Source organism: Pseudonaja textilis, chromosome Z (assembly GCF_049901715.1).
Source record: "Pseudonaja textilis isolate UNSWEBS1 chromosome Z, rPseTex1.2, whole genome shotgun sequence".
Classification (NCBI taxonomy): Eukaryota; Metazoa; Chordata; class Lepidosauria; order Squamata; family Elapidae; genus Pseudonaja; species Pseudonaja textilis.
In genome coordinates this window covers 122756828-122766539 of record NC_142008.1, presented here as the reverse complement: position 1 = coordinate 122766539, position 9712 = coordinate 122756828, and positions in this window count along the sequence as shown.

Below are 9712 nucleotides of genomic sequence, written 5' to 3'. Positions count from 1 at the left end.
CTTTCTCACCACCTATTCAAGCCTCCAGGGTTTTTCAGCTAAGTCAATACGGCGTCTTCCGGTGGAAAAAGCCGGAAGTCGGTCGAGAGAGGGCTTTCTGCTGCTATGACAACTCCAAGAGCGAACCGCTAATAATCAGGTAGCCTACGCTAGGACTTCAATTCCCATCAGCCTCTGCGGCTTAGATAGCTTCTATTGTATACTTCATGAAATAAAGTGGTCCAGTCTCGCTGTTTAGGGAGTAGGCCAAAAAGCGGCACAGGGCAGCCTGGCTAGATGAAATGACATGTTATGGGACGGAATGGGACGGGTAGAGACTAGATTTTTCAAAAAATTTAATCCACAAATTAGGGAATGGGCGTGCATAAGCGCACCAACGTGCCTACCGTCCCTGTCCTATTGTTTCTTTTATTTTTCTTTCATTTTTCTTATATGTACTCATTTCATGTATCCATAATTATGTATACACTTTTACTTATTATCTCGTAAACAATTGACAAATAAATAAAATAAATAAATAAAATAAACCATCATAGGTTGAGATTGTGTAATGTGCTAAAAAAACTAAAGGTTCTCAATCTTGGCCACCTGAAGAGGGGTGGATTTCAACTCCCAGAATTCCCCAGTCAGCTGTGAAGTTGAGGTCAAGCGGCCAAGTTTGACTAAGGCATAAACCATGGTTTACAAAGGATGCCGGCTATGGAATTCTGGGAGTTAAAAGTCCATCATCTCTTAAAAGATGCTGAGGTTGAGAAACACTGACCCCACTCTAACAGGGTGATTATTTGTGGAGTGAAGAAATGATCCTCGGTCTAGTCTAATAGCATGCGGCAATAGAGAATACAGGTAGTCCTTGACTTACAACAGTTCATTTAGTGACTGTGCAAAGTTACAACGGCACTGAAAAAAGTGATTTCTGACCATTTTTCTTACAGCATGGTCACATGATCAAAATTCAGATGCTTGGCAACTGACTCATTTATGATGATTGCAGCATTCTCGGGTCATGTGATCACTTTTTGCAACTTTCTGACAGCAAATGTCAGTTCACTTTCACTGAACAACTTTGTTCCTAACTTAACAACTGCAGTTGTTTGCTTAACAACTGTGGCAAGAAAGGTCATAAAAAGGGGAGAAACTCACTTAACAAATGTTTCACTTAGCAACAGAAATTCTGGGCTCAATTGTGGTCTTAAGTTGAGGACTACCTATAAAAATTAAAAAGTGACTATTCACCCAGAGAAGTTTGCCTTGTTTGCATACTAAGGATAGCACTCGCTTTTTTCTGTCCTGTCTGCAGCTGAACGGAAGGGCAGAAATCCCATAAAACTCTACAAACTGAGTTAAAAAATAGTCTGTGAACAATGAAGTTAGCTTGTCTTCTGGATTCTTTCCAGCTTTGCTTCCTTTCTAGGACAGCATTTGAGATGTGAATAAAAAAAAACTGGCTAAGAAGCTAAAGACAAAAAAAAAAAAAAACTTAATTTAGCTTTAGCTAGGGCAACCATATTTGGTCCATGAAATGATCTCTAGAATAGATGTCATCAAAGAACAACAATAAACTAATTGTTGCCATATAGTGAGCATCTGAATTCCTTCAAATGAGCATAAGTACCCTAGTTACAGGTCCCTATTATTCTTTTTTCTCTAGTTTGGGCCTTGATTCTGAAAAACACCCCAACTTCATCGTTATTTTGTGACATTAGGACTACAAACAATACTAGTGTTGTCCTGTAGAGTTCTCACCCTATATACTCGCAAAGTTTATGACTTAGTGTAATTTGTGACTTAATATGGCATGCAAATATAGCCAATTGTTATTTAGTCAATAAATCACAGTGAAACAAAACAATAGTTCAATCTGTGAACTTGGTGTTGGAAGAATATCCATCTGGTTAAATTCCAAGCTGAAGGGATTTTGGTTTTGTTATAGATCACAAGTTGAATATAAGTCAACCATAAGCCTTGGCTTCTAAAAATTTGTAATTTGGTTTCCAAACCTCAGGAAAAAATAATTCTGCTACATTTTTACCTTGGTCTGACTCCTTTCCTTTTGGAGTAGTGTTTTCTTGACACCTTCTCTAAAAAAAAAAAAAAACTAACTGGAACAATTTCAGAGAAAGCCAAAAAGAATGAGGAAAAACATCAGGAAAATAATTAGATCGAAAAAGGATGACTGAGAAGGATAGAGATGGCTGTATTTTTTAGAGTTATCTGAGAAGATATCATAAAGATTAAATTTGCTTTCTGCTGACAACAGAAGCATCATCTTAAATTTCGGGAAGCATTCTGGATGAACATCATGAAAAATGTCCTAACAATAAGAAATTTGGTGGTGGAACCAATTATAAACAATTATCCAGGGAATAATACTTGAATACACCTCATCAGTCTAGAACCCACATTACGTATCTGATATTAACACAGGTGAGAAAGTCCAGAAATATTTTACAAGAAGCGTTCTACACTCCTCTACTCGTTGCAGAAATTATGCCATCAGATTTGAAATTCTACACCTAGAAAACCTAGAACTACGGTGTCTTCAGTCCGATTAAGTATAGTATATAAAATCATACATTGCAATGTCCTACCTGTCAATGAATACTTCAGCTTCAACCATAACAATACAAGAGCAAACAATAGATACAAACTCAAGGTGAATCGCACCAAACTTGATTGCAGGAAATACGACTACAGCAACAGAGTGGTCAATGTTTGGAATAATCTACCTGACTCTGTGGTTTCTTCCCCAAAGCCCAAAAACTTTAACCGTAGACTGTCTACTATTGACCTCACCCCTTTCCTAAGAGGTCTGTAGGGGGCGTGCATAAGCGCACCAACGTGCTTACCGCCCCTGTCCTCTTGTTTCTTTTATTTTTCTTATATGTATCCATTTCATATATTCATAACAATGTTTATTCTTATACCTATTATCTTGTAAGCAATTGACAAATCAAATTAAAAAAATTTTAAAAAATGTAATTTACACTTCATTCTTTGGGGTCCAACAGAAATTGGGTAGACCGCCACCTTTCAGATATATTTTAATTTGGATTACACTTAGCAGTGTAATAATCTAGCAACTGTCACTCCAGCCAATCTTAAAAAGAGGTAAGGAGATAGACAAAATTCAGGGAAATGTCTTCACTTAATTCTGCTTGTGAGATCATTTTCAGTCTAATTTGCAAAAATGCCGTTCCAGTCAGTTCCTATACAGGTTGTCCTCGACTTACAACCGCAATTGTCCAATGGTAAGCAAGATAGTTGTTAAGTGGGTTTCACTCCATTTTATGTCCCATCTTGCAACAATTGTTAAGTGGATCATTGCAGTTGTTAAGTGAATCATTGCCTTTATTTGTATAAAGTTGGCTGGGAAGCAGAGGTGGTATTCAGCAGGTTCTGACCAGTTCTGAAGAACCGGTAGCAGAAATTTTGAGTAGTTTGGAGAAGCAGCAAATACCACCTTTGACTGGCCTGCCCCCCATCTACTCTCCGCCTTCTAAGTCAGCTCTCAACAAAACAAAATAAGCTCACACATCACAAATGACACCTGCCCAAAGTTGCCTCTGTGAATACTTAAAACTAACTACAGCCCAAATGCTTCTAGAGTTTCTCAACCTTGACATCTTTAAGACATGTGGACTTAAAGGTAACTGAGCATTTAAATTCACACATGTGGAGGGGGGGAACAGGTAGGAGAACAATATAGAAAAAAGTGACCAGATGGTCCAGTATTTTAGCTTTCTGGTTTCTTTAAGCAATGATTTGGAATTGTTCTTGATTTCCCACTGAGACCATACAGCAGTATTTCTCAACCTTCATAACTATAAGATGTATGGACTTGAACTCTCAGAATTTCCCAGCCAGCATGCTGGGAGTTGAAGCCTGCACAACTTAAAAGTTGCCAAGTTTGATAAACTTCACTTTATAGTTCAGTACAAATGATCAGAGGCATGTGGCACAGTGGTTATAATGTTGTTTTGCAGGCTAACTCTGCCCTCAGCCAGGAGTTTGATTCTGACTGGTTCAAGGTTGACCCAGCCTTCCATCTTTCTGAGGTCAGTAAAATGATGATCCAGTTTGTTGGGGGCAATATGTTAACTGTATAAACTGCTTAGAGAGGGCTGTAAAGCACGATGAAGTGGTATATAACTCTGTACCATTGCCATTGCTATTATCAAGAAAGTAACTCTAAAAATTTAAATGCCATTAGAAAATGTAAATTTCCAAAAACAAACAAACCCATCACTGTTTAATTCTAGTTCTTTGCCTTGGTGATTGCAGTGAGCCAAGATAGGTAAATATAACAATCATAGATTTGAAGGAGGTACTAACATGGTTTGGCCTGAACAATATCTTCCTGTGGAGAAGGACAAATGGGAGGCAAGGAGAAAAGGTGCTTCTAGTACTTTTCCACAATTGCCAAACAATTATTTTTCTAAAATCTTCATTCCTGAATAAAAAAAATTCTGGAAAGAAGTAATTGTTTGCTGTAGTAGCTTTAAAAAAATAAAATAAACCCAAGTTGGCAAAGAGTAATTTTGCCCTCAAACTACCCCCATAATTTTATTTATTTATTATTAAATTTGCTTTCCACCCATCTTGCTTCAAGTAGAATCCGGATGGCTTAATAGAATTAACCCTGAATGGATTTGTTTCCCACAATGTGGTTCTGGGTTTGTTTGCTTATTATTTTGTCTTTAAAAAATAAATTAATAGAGCAAGCTGCTATCTGTTTGCAAAGGCCCAATTAGGATATAAAAATACCAGAGCTATTTTTTTCCTTCTTTTCAATGGGGAAAGAAGAATGGGACCAAACTTTGGATATCACCAGTTAGAAAGGTCTATACAAATGGCAAGTGTGGCCTGCCTCTGTGTAAAAGTAAGTGGAAAAACACTTTACTTTCTTTTGCTTGAAGTTGGATAAACTTTAGAGATCTTGAAGCCCTAGAGAGTTTACTAGACTCTGTTTCTTTACAGAAGCATATTATTAACTGAACAGAGATCAAGGAGCCAACAAAGTGAATACACTGGGGTGTTGTTGTAACTCCAAAGTAACTTTGCCGACTTGAGATTTAACTTCTAGGCTCCATCCAGGCCCCCAAATTTGAGTGTGAGTTCCATAATTGGCTTGATAATACCAATTAGACACCAGGATCTCAGGGGAAGCTGGTGAAGGTGAAATTAGTTCGTTGCAAAAGAAAGGTGCAATTTAGCATCATCTTAATTTCCCAGGGTTGTCTTTTGCCCATAGAGATCAAAGAAACTTTTTCGAAAAGTAAATAATAGTGGATAGTCTCAACTTTGCTTGGAAGTACTGATCTACTCAGGAAAAAAAATGGGATGGTGAAGAGCCCATTGTAGAAGGCACAGCAGAGAAGAATTTAAGAAAAATTGTTTTCTGATCAGAAGATTTTTGTGAAGGTTAACATCTATCAAGGCGGCCATATTGGGAAAGACCTTGTTAGATTAACAGAGTTGGAAGGGATCTTGTGGGTCATATAGTCCAAGCAGGAAACCCTACAAAGTTTCTGACAGACGGCAATCCAGTCTCTTCTTGAAAGCTTCCAATGATGAAGCTCCCACAACCTCTGAAGGCAAGCAGTTCCATTGGTTAATTGCTGTCACTGTCAGAAAATTTATCCTTATTTCCAGGTTGAATCTCTCCTTGGTCAGTTTCCATCCATTGTTCCTTGTCTGGCCTTCGAGTGCCTTGGAGAATAGCTTGACCCCTTCCTCTCTGTGGCACCCCTCAAATACTGAAACACTGCTATTGTGTCTCCCCTGGTCCTTCTCTTCACTGGACTAGCCATGCCCAGTTCCTGCAACCATTTTTCATAAGTTTTAGTCTCCAGTCCCCTAATCATCCTGGTTGCTCTTCTCTGCACTCTTTCCAGAGTCTCAACATCTTTTTTATAGTGTGGTGACCAAAACTGGATGCAGTATTATTCTAGGTGTGGTTTAGGCACATCTTCAAAATTTTGAGATTTGTCCATTGGTCTAAATATACTTTCCATCTGTGAACTGGTTTAAGAGCATTTTCTCTGTTTTGAACAGAATACAGCTAGCCCTCCACATACACCATTTGTAGTGACCATTTTAAGCTGCACAAAGTGACTTCTGACCATTTTCCTCACTTACGACCGTTGCAGCATCCCCATGATCAAGTGAACAAAATTTGGAGGCTTGGCAACTGGCTCTTATTTATGACCGTTGCAGTCTGCCAGGGTCATGGAATCCCCTTTTATGACTTTCTTGCAAGCAGATTCGCTTAGCAAATGTGGCAAGAAAAATTGCAAAATGGGGCAAAGCTGGCTTAACTGTCTCACTTAACAACAGAAATTTGGGACTCAATGATGATCATAAGTCAAGATCTACCTGTATACATGTAGTTTCTATCTGGTAACATTTGAGAACACAAAATATGATTGCTGTGCTTAAAAGTCAAATGCTCATTCTTCTGCCCATAATCATGTAAACAACACAACCCATTTTGGTTCCAGGTCAGTTTTCCCAATTGCCTGATTTGTGGCTTTCGGTACCCAGAATTCCCCAGCCAAAAAGACCATTGCTGAGAATTCTGGGAGTTGAAGTTCCCAATATTTGAAAGTTGGGAAACACTAGTCTACACCAAGCACCAAAGACAAATATGAAATATGATACCAGTAAGTAATAAACAGCATTGTAATCTCAAAGGAAGGATGACATCTTAAATTTTCCATGCTGAGTTCCTATAGCAATAGGGCATTGGTATAAAATCAATATAGTACAATATTTGCTACAAAGGGTGAATGTTTTACATGAAGGTTGTTGTCAGGTTTGAGACCAGAGGCCACACAGTGAGTTCCAACTGAGTCCAATTCTTTATTTGCTTACACTTAATGGACAGGATCTTGCCAGAGTAAAGTTTTAACCTTCTAACCTAATTTGATATATCCCAAGAGACATGTATAGCAGAATCTTGCAAGTTTCATTGTGCCTTCCCCTTCTTATATCTATGCAAATTAGGAAAGTGTCTTACACATACTTTCTTGTTTCAGATATAAGCTGTGGGGGTGTCAGATTTGGCCTGTCAAGGTCATCTTCCTTATTCTCTACAGATCCTTCGGGTGCTTAAGGCATTGTTGACTGTTGTTTTGTGAATGGACAGCTGATCGATAGTTTAATTATTTATGGCACTGATTTTTATAACTTGCAAAGTGTTTTGTTATTACTGTGAAAACTGCTTAATCTATTAGAAACCCCACAAAGGATGGTTAGATGGGTGGGTGGGTGGGTGAAGAGGTAGATGGATGGATGGATGATGATAAATGGATTGATGGATGGAAAGAACTTTGTGAAGGCCAGCTGAGTGTAGGAGTAGCAGAACCTGGGAGTGGAGTGAAAATGGAGATCAGCCTATAATCCTTACTTAGCCACAAATATTATTATTATTACCTTTATTGTCAGAGTACATGTGTACAATGAGATTGGCTGAACCTCCCTTCCCGCACCCAAGTGAACTAAGTCCAACCCTTTTAAGTGCCGTTGATCCTAATTTAACTCTAACCAGGTGCTGAACATTAGTTAAGAAGATTCTTGTGCACAAGTTTTTACCAATAAACCACCTTAAATGAACCTTCATGTATGGGCCAGAGCTTTTGCACTTGATGTTGAATCAATCCTTTTTTCGGCCATGATTTAGCTTTCTTAGTTCCCATGTGTTCGATTGCGGGAAAGAGAGACGCGAGACCAGGGTGACTGTTCAGCTCTTTATTTGGTATATAGGTCTGTGCTGGACCTGCAAGCCGCAGCAGCCCTTCATATAGGGATTGCCGGCGGCTCGCAACCAATGACAGCTCTTTGAATCTCCAGCAATCGGCACGGCCAATCGCGGTTGATTCCTTACGGGCCAATCACTGTTGTTCTTTCCACCAATCACAGAGTAGTCCGTTTAAACCAATCAGGTGAGGGTATTCCAAGAATGCTAATATGGAACACCATGTAAACATCATGGGTAATCTAATACCTTTCTGCCAAGTCCAGGAGCTTTTTCGGGAGAACATGGATTGATAACATCCCACCCAGATGTACAGCCTAGATTCAATAAAGTAGGGATCACTTGATCAGCCACTGGATTCTGTAGGGATTTTGAGAGCATGTTGTAGATATTCCAGTTGCACCAAGGATCTGTTCCCCTATTTGAAAAAAATTGCCTTGGTGATATAGCCAGTTTGGTAGTTAAATCATTAGGTAGACTATACCAAAAGGCATCAAGGAAAGTACGGGCCCAATATTTATTTATTATTTATTAAATAGATTTACATGATCGCCCTACTCACCCATGGTATCTCCAAGTGGCAGACAGCATTAAAAATCAACAATATAAAAATCCCAGAACCCCCCTACTCTTCCATGGCGGCCACAAGCACAATCATACAAGCCAGAGGTTTCCAAACTTGGCAAATTTGAGACTTGTGGACTTCAACTCCCAGAATTTCCCAGCCTGGCTGAGGAATTCTGGGAGTTAAAGTCCGCAAGTCTTAAAGTTGCCAATTTTGGAGATCCCTGATACAAGCCATTTGATCAGCTCCAAATCAAACTGGGGCTCCTAGGCCTGCTGATGAAACCATGTTTTCAGAACCTTCCAGAAAAGTAATAGGAAGGAGACCAAACTGTGGATGATATTCCAAAGGGAAGGAGCCACTACCGAAAAGGGCCTTCTTCTAAAGTCCCATCAAGTGTACTTCCTTGGTAGAAGAGACACATCACATACCCTGCCTTCTGCTCTTGCAGGGTGAGTAGTAATGGGAAAAAGGGTGATGCGAGCAGGAGAGAGGGGCCTCTGAGTATGTGTATGTGTGTGTAGTCCTCAACTTATGACAATTGTGCCCAAAATTTCTGTTGTTATTTGTTAAGTGAATATTTCCTCCATTTTATGACCTTCCTAACCACAACCATTAAGTGAACCATTGCAATAGATCAGTTAGTAAGTTGGTTATTTAAGTGAATCTGGCTTCCCCATTGACTTTGATTGTCAGGTCGCAAAAGGCGATCCCATGACCCTGGGACACAGCAATGGTCATAAATATGAGTCAGTTGCCAAGCACCTGAATTTTGATCACTTGATCATGGGGTTGTCACTGTGAAAAGGTCATAACTGTGATAAGCAGTCATGTCACATTTCTGTTGTAAGTCAAGAACTACCTGTGTGTGTATGTATGTATATATATATTCATATATAGCTTTAATTAGATGGATGGGTGGAGCTTCTTTTGACAACAGGCATCAAAATTTCATTTTTTTAATGTGTGCCACTATTTTCACAGAAAACAGAAAAAAGCAACAAAAGTTCTCTTCTTCCTTCCCTTCCTGTTGTGGTTAGCCAGCAGCAGGTACAGACAGCTGAGGAGAGCGAGGACTCAGATGAGGGACCAGGACCAGTGGACTGCTGCTTTCAGAGATTGTGGGGGCTGGCAATGAAGCAGGATGGGAAATTTCCAGAAAAGTATTTTTATAATTAGCAGAAGTTGCTGCAACAGCAGCAGTGATGAGGTTCCCAAGGAGCCTGTGCCAAAGTGCGCATGTGCTCAGGGCTGCTTGCAGGAAAGAGCAGCTGCAGCAGCATAGGAGACTGGGGAGTAAGGCTACAATGGCCCTTCTTTCAAGAAGATAAAAGCCAGCTGTGAATCCGACATTCTTTGCAGGAAGCAAAGACATTTTGAAACTTGAG